This window comes from Callorhinus ursinus, unplaced genomic scaffold (assembly GCF_003265705.2).
Source record: "Callorhinus ursinus isolate GAN/ISIS: 27379988/994484 unplaced genomic scaffold, GSC_fseal_2.0 scaffold38, whole genome shotgun sequence".
NCBI lineage: Eukaryota > Metazoa > Chordata > Mammalia > Carnivora > Otariidae > Callorhinus > Callorhinus ursinus.
In genome coordinates this window covers 12,856,394-12,870,914 of record NW_027397100.1, presented here as the reverse complement: position 1 = coordinate 12,870,914, position 14,521 = coordinate 12,856,394, and the positions used below count along the sequence as shown (strand labels likewise).

Sequence of the window (14,521 nt, the reverse complement as noted above, 5' to 3'; positions counted from 1 at the left end):
CGTGGAGGGCCCAGAGCTACCCCTGCCCTCCTCTCCAACACCTGCTGTGGCTTTTTGAGGCCACCCCTCACCCCGCAGTGGGTTCTAAGGTTGCCATGATTTTTCCAGGGTGGAAATGATGATAGGGCTGGTATACAGTAACCATTCAAAGAAAGTCTGCCACTGTTATCATTCTTGCGAGGTAAGCTGGCTGCCCTCTTTTAAGGACATGCGTAGGTCTTTGCATGTATTTAAATCTGCCCCACCAAGTCCGTTTCCCTCTGTGGTTATAGTTATTACATCTGTGAAATAGCAACAGTCTTACTAATTCCAGGTTGTGTAAGAATGAAATCAGTTTTATGCACGATTTAACCTCTAACCCTCCATATTCCTTAGGTGTCTGATGGGTGGAAATAGCCCCTACCACACTGGGTTTGGTAAGGGCTTGATGGGGTAGTGCTTGGTATAGCATGTGATGAATGATGACATCTGTATTAGTTAACCAATAGCCCCTATTTTTAGGGTAACCATTAATGAGAACAGGAGTTGAAGGGAGGGACCTCTGCTGGCCCCGCCTATCCTGCCTTCCTCCTAGGTACTCTATTCCTCTCAGCTATGAAAGCTTTTCCAAATCATTGTCTTCAATTTGGGAGTTGGCAGGAAGGAACGCCTTTGTTCCCTTTTGAAAGGAGCCAGGGTTTTCTTTTATGGGTTGGGGCCATTTTTACCACCACCCCCCCCCCAAAATCTTGAGGCCTACCTTGGAGGCGTAATTGCAGACCTAAGTGAGGTCCTTTACCTTTCCCTGTTGGGGTGGAGAGGGCCCAGACAAAGGAGTTGGGGCTGGCTGCATCCTGCTCCTTAAAGCCATAGTCATAGCCACCCCCCTTCAAAGGCTAGAAGGGGAGGGAGCTGTAGGGGGTGAAAGGGAGGAGCAAGGGAGGTGGGGGGTGGGGGAGGCTGCTTCCCTTCCTTTCCTTCCTCCAGCCACGTGGGGCCTGCAACCAAATGGTGCCTGTCACCCCTCATTATTGCAGCCCTGGGGACCTGCCTCCAATGTGGGGTGTGGGCAAGTTCTCCCCTTTCAGGAAAACTTACCTTAGGATTCCTTTTGTCTGGGACGCCTGGGCAGCTCAGTCGGTTAAGCGTTTGCTTTCTGCTCAGGTCATGATCCCAGGGTCCCTGCTCAGCGGGGAGCCTGTTTCTCCCTCTGCCTATTTCTCCCCCTGCTTGTGCTCTTTCTCTGATAAATGAATAAATAAAATCTTAAAAAAAAAAAAAGGATTCCTTTTTTCTCAGACCAGCTCTCATGCCAGCTGTCCAGCCTTCAGGCTCAAGACACCTTTTCCAATTGCATCAGAAATTAACGCCTCCTGGGTCCTGGGTCCTATACCATGACAACTACCCGCCCCTCACCCCCCCCCCCCCCCCCCCCCGCCCCATCATCCAGCCCTTGGTAGGTACAGGGCCTCAGCTCTGGCCAGAATCATTCTTGTGTTAGTGAGGTGTTTGTTTTTGTTTTTGTTTTTTTAGATTTTATTTATTTGCAGAGAGAGACAGAACAGAAACACAAGCAGGGGGAGTGAGAGAGGGAGAAGCAGGCTTCCTGCCAAACAGGGAGCCCAATGCAGGAATTGATCACAGGACCCTGGGACCATGACTTGAACTGAAGGCAGACGCTTAACGACTGAGCCACCCAGGTGCCCCATTTTTTTTTTTTTTAAATTGTGAACTCGGGTTGATTTTTCAGTTTCTTGGTGGACCAGAGAAGTGCAGAATTCCTCATTTCATTAGCAGACCATCCTTTTCTTTGTAAAGTGATGGGCAGATTTGTCTCCCTTCTGGTGGGGGCTGATCTCGTCCTCTTGTAGCTGATGGGACCAAGGTGCTATGCAGCCCACTTGCTTCCACACCTTGGTGGTTAGTGCTTTTCAGGACACTGCACATCTGCTGCCATCCCAGGGCAGTGCCTCCCTCCAGAAGAGAACAGCCCACTGCGGGTGCTCCTGTATCTGGCCGTGGCTAGAGGAAGTGGCCTGGTGAATGCAGAGCAAGCCTGCACATGGATCACATTTCTGGAGATCCTCGTTCCCATCTGTGAAGTGGGTAAAAGTCCACATCTACCCAGTGTAGTTATATCATCAGGACTAAATGGAATCCAGATCCTTTTATTTTAGTTGTTCATTCACAAAATAGAGGGGGGTCCCTAACCTAAGTACAGTTGACCCTTTTAACAATGTAGGGGTTAGGGACACTGCCTTCCTGCTCTCCCCGCACTTGAAAATCCAGTTTAACTTGACTCCCCCCAAGTTGAATCGCCTACTGTTGACCAGAAACACTACTGATAACAGTCTGTTAACATATTTTTCATGTTACATGTATTCTGTAATTTATTCTAAGAGTAATACCTAACTTAATTTTTTTTGTATTTTTACTATGCAGTTCATATGAGTTTTTTCAAATTATTGGAAGTCTCCAAAATTTTCAGTATATATGCTGAAAAAAATCAACATATGACACATGGAGTTCAAACCCGTATTGTTCAGTGTCGGCTGTATTCTAAAAAACCTGTTATCCACTGGGTTATATTATCCGTCTGAGTCAACAAAGGGGTTTGGGCCTTAGAATCAAGTCGATTCATGTACATATTCACTCCATGTATAAGTCACTGGCTTCATCCTCAGTTGTTCCATCTGTACATCGGCCAACAATGGTGGGCCAATTGCAGGGGATATTTAAGTCAGTTGAGTTGCTCTAGATTAAAAAATTCAGTAAATGTTGCATGTTATGGGGGCCCCTGGTTGGCTTAGTTGGAAGAACATGTGACTCTTGATCTCCTGTTGTGAGTTCAAGGTCTATGTTGGGTGTAGAGATTACTAAGAAAATAAAAAATACTGCATGTTATGTAGTAAACACTCAAATATTGGCAAGTGGCTATTATTTACTTCCTGAGGGAAATAATCCCAGTTAGCATTCCTGAGTTTTTTTCCAGGGAATAAGCAAAGAATGAGGAGGGCCTGCTCTGTGTAGGGAATTGAAATATTTTAAAAAATGACATTCAAGAAATACTTGAGGCAAGTGAAAATCAAATTTACCATCCTCCGATGCTAAGAAGAAACTAGTCATCACCTGTAATTTCACAACCCCGAAAGTAATCAATGTTTTGCTTTCATTTTGGGGCCTCTCCATTTCAATGTAGACAGGACCAGGAGGCCTTTCTAAAAGAAGGGACCGGAACCCAAGGAGAGGACGGAGTGGCAAGGAAACGTGGCTCAATCGGTGAAGTCTTTTTTTTTTTTTAAAGATTTTATTTATTTATTTGAGAGAGAGAGAATGAGAGATACAGAGCACGAGAGGGAAGAGGGTCAGAGAGAGAAGCAGACTCCCTGCTGAGCAGGGAGCCCGATGTGGGACTCCATCCCGGGACTCCAGGATCATGACCTGAGCCGAAGGCAGTCGCCTAACCAACTGAGCCACCCAGGCGCCCCAATTGGTGAAGTCTTTAGCACTATGGTCACCATTGGGGCTGCCTTCCCACGCAGCTGGAGGACAGTGTTCGAGAGCAGTGGGAAAAGATTCTCTGGAATCTGCCACCATTGGCTTCTGCTATTGTTTTTTTACCAGCTTGCCTGATCAAAGTTGCCTCTCACTTCTCCGGCGGAGATTTTCATTCATTAAAACCTTGCGATCTATGGGCTCTGCCTTACTGCAAACCCCTGCCTGCCCTCTGCCTTCTCTCTCTGCTTTAGTTTTGTGTCTCAGGATCAAACTCTAATTTTCCAGAAAGTTGTCTTTTTTAAATGTATTTATTTATTAAAAGATTTTATTTATTTTGACAGTGCACAGGTAAGCAGAGGCAGAGGCAGAGGGAGAGGGAGAAGCAGGCTCTCCATCAAGCAGGGAGCCCGACATAGGGCTCAGTCCCAAGACCCTGAGTTCACAGCCCGAGCCGAAGGCAGACGTTTAACTGACTGAGCCACCCAGGCGCCCCTATTTTTGACTTACTTTTTTTTTTAAGAAGGAATTTTTTTTTAAGATTTTATTTATTTATTTGACACACAGAGATAGCGAGCGAGCGAGTGAGCGAGAGAGAGGGAGAGAGCACAAGCAGGGGGAACGGCAGGCAGAGGGAGAAGCAGGCTTCCTGCATGAGCAGGGAGCCCGATGTGGGGCTCGATCACAGGACCCTGGGATCATGACCTGAGCTGAAGGTAGCGGTTTAACCAACTGAGCCACCCAGGCACCCCTGACTTACTTTTAAAAAGATTTTATTAGAGAGGGACAGAGGGAGCGCAAGTTGGGGGGGAGGGGCATAGGGAGAGGGACAAGCAGACTCCTCTCTGACTGCAGATCCTGACTCTGGGGCTTGATTCAGGATCCCGAGATCATGACCCTAGCTGAAGTCAGACCCTTACTCGACTGAGCCACCCAGACACCCCAAAAATTGTCTTTTGTAGTCTTTGAAATTTGTGGGAGAGGTAGCCATTGAAAGACTAGCAGGAAATAAATGGATTTCAAAACTGACAGAATAGATGGGCGAGAGAGTTGTCTGCGGCTCAGGGTTCTTAACCAATACATTTCCATTTGAGGACAGGTTGATGCTGACCAGGTGTGAGAGGAGGTCCAGCGGGAGGAGGCCCGACATGGTTGGGGGCTGCTGGGGTTGAGAGAATAAGATTCTTTTTCTTTCTTTTTTTTTTTTAAGATTTTATTTTTGAGAGGGAGAGTGTGTGTGCATGGGTGGGGAAGAGGGACAGAGGGAGAGAATCTTCAAGCAGACTCCCTGCTGAACGTGGTGCCCTAGGTGGGGCTCAGTTGCAGCACCCTGAGATCAGGACCTGAGCTGAAACAGTCAGCATCTGACTGCACCACCCAGGCACCCCTGTCCTCTCATTCTATAGCTCTTATTAGTCAGATGTTGAGCTCCTGGCAGGTGGAATTTTCTCTGACCATTCTTCTTTCTTCTGACCATTCTCTGCTCAGTGGGGAGCCTGCTCTCTCCCTCTGCCCTTACCCTCCACTCATCCCCCCAACATATGCTCTCCCAAATAAATAAAATCTTTAAAACATTTTAGACAGAGCACACATGAACAAGGGGAGGGGCAGAGGGAGAGAGCAAATCCTCAAGCAGACTCCCCCTGGAGCGTGAAACCTGATGCAGGTCCCAATCCCAGGACCCTGAGATCATGACCTGAGCCAAAATCAAGAGTTGGATGCTCAACTGACTACAGGTGCCATGTTTTTGGTCGTTTCGGTTTTGAAGAGCTCTTGTCCCAGAAATTCCATTTGCAATGGTGTTCTCATCTTGTTTGTTTGGATACATCTTTTATCTCCCTGAAGATACTAATTCTGGTGTTTAGTTTTCCATCCAGTGTTTTCTGAGTATTTTTTTACTGTTTTCATTTTTAATATTTAAATTTTGAGCTTGATCTTCATGATTAAGAAGGACCCAAATTGAGAGTTAAACTGGAGCATTGCTTTGTGGGGGCAGTGATTTGCACTTACCTCTGGGTCTCCCAAAATGTGAAGGATGTTCTCTGTTGTTGGGTCTGTCTTCTTCCCCAGAGCAGAGGGATTTTCCAGTGCCCTGCCCGAGAGGTGGAGGCCTGGCTGCAGGGAAGGGGTACTGGAGAGTTCTCAGGCTCAAGCAGGTATCCTATGTTTCAGTCTGGCTGGAGGAGTGGTGGCCTCTATGGCTTGACTAAGGCATTGTTCTGCCTGAGTCCTGTGGTCTGGAAGCCGGAGGAGACATTGCACTTACCTGGGCTGTGGTGAGACCTGGAGTGTTAACTAGGCTAGATGCCTGAACGGGCAGGTGCCGTGGCAGAGATTTTCTGGGTTATGTGGGAGGCAGTGTGCAACAGCTGGAGGATAGGATTTGGAACTGAGCAAATGTGCACAGAGGTATGGGCAAAATCTTGTCCTATTGAGCTTTTGACAAAAGGGTCTGTATAGTGGAAGAAAGAGCAGTGTAGGTTTTGGGGTGAACCAACCTTGTTTCATCTTTCACCTAGCCTTTTCCCTATCATCCTCCTAAACCAGCTGGAAGCTCCATGAGGACAGGCTGTCTGGCCTTTGCCCGTGATTCTCAGTGCTGAACATGGCTCCTCCTGAAGCATAGCAGGAACTCTTTTTTTTTTTTTTTTTTTTTGCATCTTGGTGATCACATTTATTGAAAAGGTTGGAAAAAAATTAAAATGCCCTTTAGCTTAAGAATTTTTCAGTTATCAGGAGCGCCTGGGTGGCTCAGTCGTTAAGCATCTGCCTTTGGCTCAGGTCATCCACGCTCTCGCTGTCTCTCTCTGTGAAATAAATAAAATCTTAAAAAAAAAGAATTTTTTAGTTATCCACAAATCATTTTAGGAGTGGAAGAATCCTTGGGTCATTTTAATATCAAAATTTACGCAGGTTTCTCTTTTAAGTGTCTTCTACATTTAAAGAGGCAATCATACAAAAGTTCCTATATTCCATACATGATAAATTCTTTGTTTCAGCCAACTCTTAATGGAGGGGCAACGAGTACAACACCATATCCCTGGACAAAAAGCATTGGAATATTTCGTTTTGTTGATTTATATATCTCTTTTTATGTTTCCTCATCAATTTCTATAGTAGTCACAGTTTCTTCCACATCTCCCAATATCATATTTAAAGATTTTATTTATTTATTTATTCATGACAGAGAGAGAGAGAGAGAGAGAGAGAGAGAGAGAAAGAGGCAGAGGGAGAAGCAGGCTCCCAAGGAGCAGGGAGCCCGATGCGGGACTCGATCCCAGGACCCCAGGATCATGACCTGAGCCGAAGGCAGACGCTTAACCATCTGAGCCACCCAGGCGCCCTCCCGATATCATATTTAAATGCTGATCATAAGCATAAAATCTGCCTCGAAGTTCTCTGTCATTTCTCATTTTCACATAAATTTCGCTCATCCAGGCTGAGCCTGATGAGATCCAGGGACTCTTCTACAGTGTTGCTAGTTGTTGCTGGTCCACGTCGTCTGCCATGTTTCAAACCCTGTGCCCTTTCCCCCATAGCAGGAACTCTTTTATCTGATGGCATAGGTTAAGAGTGGCCTTTCCCAGTGTCCAGATCTGTCCTAGGATGTTACGTGTTAAGCTGTAAGCAGAGTGCAGAGTGATTGCTCAGTATTACATATGATTGTCACCATTATCTATGGCCACACAGCTAAGCAAGGAGTAGAATGTGGATTGAAGTGCTGTTAAATTTGAGAAATTTGTCCCCACCTGGCTTGGACACCCATAGAAGTGGTAGGATGCACAGATGTGTTGGGTTAAGACCCTGTAGAGGACCTGCTTGTGTCTACTACTTTGTCTACAGGCCTGCTTCCTTCATCATTGTGTTGAGATGGGCAGACCCAAACCCATACCAGGTACTTATAGCTAGTTTTTTAAAAAGTCGCTTATGTGAGATGATGGGTTTTTTTGAAAAGCTAATTTCAGTGCACAATTCCTTTATTTTATAAATCTCACATAGTTAAAATTTATTTCTTGTGATGAGAACTTTTAAGATCGGTCTACAACTTCCAAATGTATAATACTTTAGTCACCATGCTGTACATTATCTCCCCAGGACTTGACTTATAACTGGGTGTTTGTACCTTTTGACCATCTTCACCCATTTCTCCTACTTGCTATCCCCTAGTTTTTCTTTGTATTGTGAAAATTTTGTCTTTTCTTTTTAAGTAATCTCTACACCCAATGTGGGGCTCAAACTCAACGACCCTGAGATCAAGAGCCACATGTTCTTTTGCCCGAGCCAGCCAGGTGCACCCCTTTGTCTTTTAAAAGATAATATACCAGGACTTACTTTCTGATTATGGTAGAGGTGATCTGTAAGTCCTTTCCATGTTGAATCAACTAGAAATGTTGTCTAAATTTATTTGCATGCAGAGTTAGACTCCCTAGAAAAATCTGGGGCTAGAAAAGGGAAACAAATGAGAAAATGTATAAACTAAGGGATGTTTGAGACATATAAGGAGAAAATTGATAAAACTTCTCAGTAAGGTTGGCAGGCTTGCCCTAGCATATATGACGCTTATTCTAAAGCTATGATTAAAAGGGGTGGCAAGGGTTAAATACCAAAAGGAAAAGTGAGCCCAGAAACATTCTACATATATAGGGGAACTTTTTAAAAGAAATGGAGTTGGGACATTCACGTCATTCCAAGTGTTTGGCTTTCCTTAAAGGGAAAATGAGATGCCTACCTCCTACCATATACAAGTAACTTTATTAAAAAATTGTTTTTTGAAATTTTATTCATTCATTTGAGAGAGAGTGAGAATGCGAGCATGAGCAGTGTGAGGGGCAGAAGGAGAAGCAGACTCCCCTTGAGCAGGGTGCCGGATTCAGGGCTTGATCCCAGGACTCCTGGGATCCTGACCTGAGCCAAAGGCAGACACCTAACTGACTGAGCCACCCAGGCGCCCCTAGAAGTAACTTTAGATTGACTAATGGCCGTTTTCACTGGAAGAAATGTTTCTTGGGCAGCATCTGACTGTAAAAGTAACAAGGGCATATGGTAGTTAACTCATAAGCTACCCTCCCAAGAGATGTGACTTTTTACATTTGGAAAAAAAAAAATGCTGGAGGAACATGGCATAATGCATATGTTAACATTAACAACTGAGAATGTGTTATTATACAGACTTTCACTTGGCACAGCTTTATCTGCTAGTTGGTACCTCGTTCACTGTCTCAACTAGCATCACAGTACGGCTGCATGGGATTTAGCCAGGTGCCTTTGCCGGTCACGTGTTTGCAGCGTTTGCCATGATAAACAGGACAGCAGCGACCATCCTTGCATATAGGTCTTGATAAGAGCTTTGGGCTGGTTTGATTGCTAGCAGTAGAATCCTATGTGACAGGATATGGACACTTGGCATTTTGGATCATATTGTTGATTTGCCATCTTAAAGACTAAATCTCTGTCCCCACTGCCTCTGTATGCAGACAGTTGAGATTTAAGGCATTGGCTATAACAATAGTAATAGCCTACTGTGAGGGGTAGCACCCAGGCAGTGGCTTTACAGAACATTGGTCTTTTCTTCCCTTACCGCCCCCCCCCCAGGGGGGAGGGCAGAGGGATCTTTGGCTCCAGCTTTGCTAAGGGACACATGGCCACAGGGGTGGATATGGCAGCTCTCAGAATCCTCAGCTCCTTATGCTGCCCCACCCATCATTGTCTGAGTTACCGGTGGTTTCCTCTGCACATTTGCACACCCTTCCAAGAGTTACCCAAAGCACTGTAGGGGAAGGGGGCTGAGTGCATTTGTTTATAGGGCAAAAAGCTTGACTCCAAGCTCTGGTTTAAGTTGCTGTGTCTTTTCAGATCTTTCTGTATATTATAGTTTTTCCTTTTCTTTTCTTCTAAGATTTTATTTTTCAGGAATCTACACCCAAAGTGGGGCTCAAACTCAAAACCCTGAGATCGAGTCCACCAGCTGAGCCAGCCAGGCACCTCAGTTTTTTCTTTTTCTGTGAGTTAGCTAAAGGGTAATTCCAATCCACTGAGGAACATCTTGGTGTTTTGTTAGTATATTGCTAATAGGAGCAATGCTGCAAGGAACAGCTAGGTTTTTATACTTGTCCAATTTGACCCCTGCGTGGATCAATTGTTTTGATAATTGTGATCAATATACCAAAACCCAGTTTTTACTGTACAACGACAGTGGTGTGTGTAGCCATGGCCTAGAGGCACTGAGCAATCCTCCACACTCCTTCTGAATCACCCATGATGAAGGGATGCCTCCCTTTGTGAGGCAGAGCTGGGAAGTCTGGCAGGATGGCACATGAAAATGTGGACGCTCCCGCTTCTCAGGGTTGTGTCCTCCGCTTTGGGATCCCTAGCGCAAACCACCCAGGGAATTAACGGTGGGGTCATTTCATTTCACAAGTGCTAAGACTGGGGTTCTAGAAAGACTTGAGGGCTTTTTCATTCCAGCTTGCCTGTGAATCTGGCTATTTTTGGAATTCAGCAAAGATTCCTAAAGATCAGACAAAGGCCCTGAACTCTGGGACCCTGTTCCCTGCCACCAGCCAGGGGGGCAGCCTCTTTCCAGCCCCCTTACCTTTGTACTTAACTGTTTCCACTGCCTGGGTACCCTCCTTTCTCTCTGCTCACCTGGGGGAGGTGTCCCCAGGCTTCACTTTTATAACTGTACGTAGCATATTAGTTTTAAAATGTCTTTAAGGTCTGGCTAGTGGGTTAGGCCTAAATTTCCATCCCTTAGTAGCTGTGCAAGCCTGGGCAGGGAATCTGCCCATCTGCTTCCTTGAGCTTTACTTTACTCATCTGCAAAAGGCGGAATCCTAAGAGTAAGCTCTCTCTTTGGATGAGATACACAGTAATTGTTCCATCTCAACTATTTTAGAATCTTGGACAATGGGTACAGCTGGGAAAGACTTGAGCAGTCAAGGTGGGGAGGTTTCAGTAGTCTAGATTTCCCTCCCACAAGCTGTGGAGAAGGACTTTTTTATATAGGGTAGGTGGGAATATCTTTCAAGCTCCTTTTTTACTGCACCAAATCTCTAAGCCCTGGGGGATTCAGGGTGGGGCAGGGATGCCCATGTGGTCCCCCCCTTCCACCCACTTCCCTGTCATGCCCACCATCCCCCCTTCCTGTATTGTGCATTTAATTAATGCAATTACCATTTACAGGGTGCTGTGAAATAGGTCTGCTGCTGGTACCAGCCTGGAGGAAATGAATGACATCACTTCTCAGCTTTACAGCTGGGTTGGGGGGGGCAGGTCCCTGGGCCTCCTCCCTGAGTCTAATTGGGGGTGCCACCCATCCTTCTGTCTGCCACATTGCATTTGGACACGTCTGACCTGGTTCAGTTGGGACACAGGCACCCTGCACTAATGAGGCAGCGCCTTGCAGGGAGAACCTTGCGGGTGAGCCCACCCCACATTGCTGCCCCGCCCTAAATCACATGCCGGACCCCAGCCTCTGGGAAAGGGTCAGAGTTCACCCCGCATCAGGAGGTTAAACCATCACCTCTTGTGAAGGTAAACACTCAGCTGGCAGATCATGTCGCTCTGCCACAAAGTTGCTATAGCCTCTGGGATGGGTGATGTATTGTTCTTAAAACTAGAATTCACGACTGCCTTGTCTTAGGCACAGCAGTTAAGGCACGTGCCCTGGACTGCCTAGGCATGAGTCTTGGCGCTGCCACCTTGTTGGGTGACTTAATTAATTCATCTGAGACTGTGGAAAGCAGGTTGATAACAGGACCTGCCTCAGGATCGGGTGGGGGTTAAGGGTGGTTTGTGTACTGTCTTTAGCTTAGGGTAGGGACCCAGGAACTGTTAGAACAGTGGGGTGGCAAGGCACAGTTCTTAAGCCAGCACGGAAAAATCCCTCAGGAAGGTGCCACCTCTTTCAGGGAGGTAACCCAGCCTGTTGATCCTCTCGTGCTGGAATGATACACTAGATAAAGCAGTTGGCTTGTCTTGGGGGCCATATTATCCAGGAAGTGGTGGGAAGAGGTGAGGGTGATTTCTATCTACCATCACACACCGATTTCTGGTGCTAATTTCTTCCTGTTGCCAAGAGCATGTAGTTTAAGTTTGTGTGTTCGTAACGTTTTCGGGACTTGATTTGAACATTTGAACAAGCCACATTGGTCCAGTGTGTATTATGTTGCTTTATCTGCCTCAGTTTGTGTGTCTGTAAAACAGGGATCATACGTACCACATTTATTTTTTTTTTAAAGATTTTATTTATTTGACAGACAAAGCGAGAGAAGGAACACAAGCAGGGGGAGTGGGAGAGGGAGAAGCAGGCCTCCCGCTGAACAAGGGAGCCTGATGCGGGGCTCGATCCCAGGACCCTGGGATCATGACCTGAGCGGAAGGCAGATGCTTAATGACTGAGCCACCCAGGCGCCCTTGTACCACATTTAAAGATTAAATGAATTAATACAGGTAAAGCACAGAAGTGTTGCATATATAGTAGTAAACACTGAAATAATTACTGTATCATTAGGCGAGAGGATTTGTTTACCTATGTGAGGAGGGCCAGATGATGCTTTTTGGAGCAGAAGTGTATTGAGAGAAGGCTTCCTGACTTTACCCATGTGGATTTGAAGTCTGAGTAACCAGCAGGTATGTGGTAGGTATGGGGAGGGCTTCCAGGTGGAGGGGGGCGGCAGCAGCACATGCCTGGAGGCGGGCCTTAGGATATAGTCAGGGTAGGGAGAGGAACTGCACTGGGTATCCTTCAGTGGGCATGGGTTCTAGATGCTGATGTGTGTTGTGGCAGTAAGGAGGCAAGGGAAGTTACTGTCCATGCAAACCTAGGACGATGAAGACTACAGAGAAGGAGTTTTGTATGAAATCACATGATCGAATTATGCAATCGAAAGGGGGTATTTTTGCTGCCCATGTCGCCAAGGACACTTAGAGTTGGTTGGTTTCCTTGCCTGAACCTTCCCCCAGTGCCCATGGGTCTAGTTCCTAGAGGTAGATTTTTTTCCTGAATGTCCACATCTGACTTTGGGAAGGTGCACTGCCCCCGTTCTGTCTGGTGGCCTGGCGGTCAGGTTGGCACTGCTGAGGCCCTAGGGGAAGGCCTGAGGTAGTTAATCATTGTCCACTCTGGGCTGCTGGCTCCACCTGGGCCTGTTTAGGAGGGAGGCTCCTGACTGACACAGTTAAGGGCTGTCTGAGGGAATCCTGGGCCCTGGACAAGTGGGAAGTAATGGCCCTCAGTTTCAGCCTCTGACCTGCTTGCTACCAGCTCCTGCGTAGAAGCCCTGGCTGCCCGTTCCTCCCCTAAGCTTCTGTGGACCCTTGGTCTCTGGCACCCGTGACCCAGTCTCCCACCCTGTGTTAGGCCACCCAGGTTACTTAGTTCACTGGTTTGGCCCTGGGGCAAGACACTGGGAATTAATTATTACTTTGAACCACACTCCAGCAGTTTTCCCTGGGATTTTGGCTGCTTGGCCTCACGGGATCTGGCCATAGGTCAGCCAGCCTTTTCTTCCGGGTCAGGGCTTGGCAGTGAAAGAGGCTGAGAAGCAGCTGATGGGGCTAGGGCCAGTATTCCTCTTTTCCCCTGGGGCTGGTGAGCTTCCTTAACATGTATTGAGAGAAAACAGACCAGGAAATGTGAGCCTGCACATCCTGGGCCACGTGGGGTAAATGCCACATATGCTGTGGATAAGTATACATTTAGAACTAGAACAGTGCTGTTTTAACATGCATATAATCACCCAGGGATCTTTTGAAAATGTTGGTCTTGACTTAGTAGGTCTAGGGCCATGCCTGAGATTTTGTAGCTCTTAGCCATCTCCCAGGTGATTCCAGAGTCGCTGGTCCCTGGGTCTTATGGGAAATGTAGCAGAGGTCTAGCAGCCAACACCCAGGCCTGGGGGAGGGACAGGTCATGTCCCATATCCACCTGGGGGCGCTGCAGTGCAATTCAGACAGCCCCACATCGCCTCCTGGTGGACGTGGTGCCACATCCCCGGCAGCCTGCAACTCTATAGCCTTGACTGATGCTTCTAGAAGGTACCCTGGGAGGCTAGTATGGGTCATCTGGTACCATGTGGTGAGTCCCCAAGATGGGGCGTAGGGCTGGGAGTGCTCAGTGCTGATAAGCGGCCCTTGGCTGGGAAAGGTTTTTCCAAGAAAGGGTCCAGAACAATAGGGTGTGGTGCCAAATAGCTCTGGAGCAGTTTGGGGAAAACCAAGGGATGGGAGTCTGGGGGCCTCACCCTGTACCTAGGCTCCATTTTTACCTTGGCCTCACCTCCTCGATGTGATTTTTGACCTTGGAGACTAACCCAGTCTGTGTGTCAGTTTTCCTGTTCTATAAAATGGGTCCATCACATTATTAGGAGGAATAAAGGAGAGAAAGGTGCAGGTTCTAGCAGCTAACATACGTTGCAGGCCAGGTCGAGGTCACAGAGCCCTTGAACCCATCAGTGAAGACCTTGCCTGAGCTGGTGGTCTTAGCTGAATAGCCTGGTGATGATGCAGTTACCAGGAGGGGCAGCAGTGGAGAGACAAAGGCCCAGAGGTGGGGCAAGGCTGGAGCAGATGGGGAGCATGCCCCTTGTTAACTGCCCCAGTCCTTTGCCTGTGCTCCTCCATCCTTTCCCTTCTTGGGAACTTGGGACTCTGAGCCCCAGCTGGTGAGGGAGGAGGGGAGTGAGCGACAGGCCAGCAGACCAATGGGCCCCTGAGGTTGGGGTGGGGCGGGGCTTGTGCTGCCATGGAGAGGAGAGAAGCTGTTCTGTGGGGGAGGAGGGGGCGGGTGGGAAGAGGACCTGGAGATTGAGGGGAAGGGAGAGAGCAAACAAAGGGGTCAGGAGGGAAAATAATGCACTGGCTTCCTGAGGCCCTGCGGAGGCTGGGCAGGGAGAGGGGGCCAGGGGCAGAGGGGACCAAGGCTGGCGGCAGGCAGGCCGGGGCAGGCGGGTCCTAAATGGCATTGTTTGAAGTGGCCGGCTAATTGCACAGAACAGCCTAAGCCTCAGACCACAGCCCAGCCCCCTCCTCTGTCCTGGGTGCTGGT

At 47.6% G+C, this 14,521-nt stretch overlaps 1 protein-coding gene across 6 annotated transcripts in view; it reads left to right on the top strand.

Annotated features, from left to right (window-relative positions):
* DNMT3B (DNA methyltransferase 3 beta) overlaps nt 1-14,521 on the top strand; it is a 40,875-nt gene that overhangs the window by 1,373 nt on the left and 24,981 nt on the right. The window lies entirely within an intron of this gene.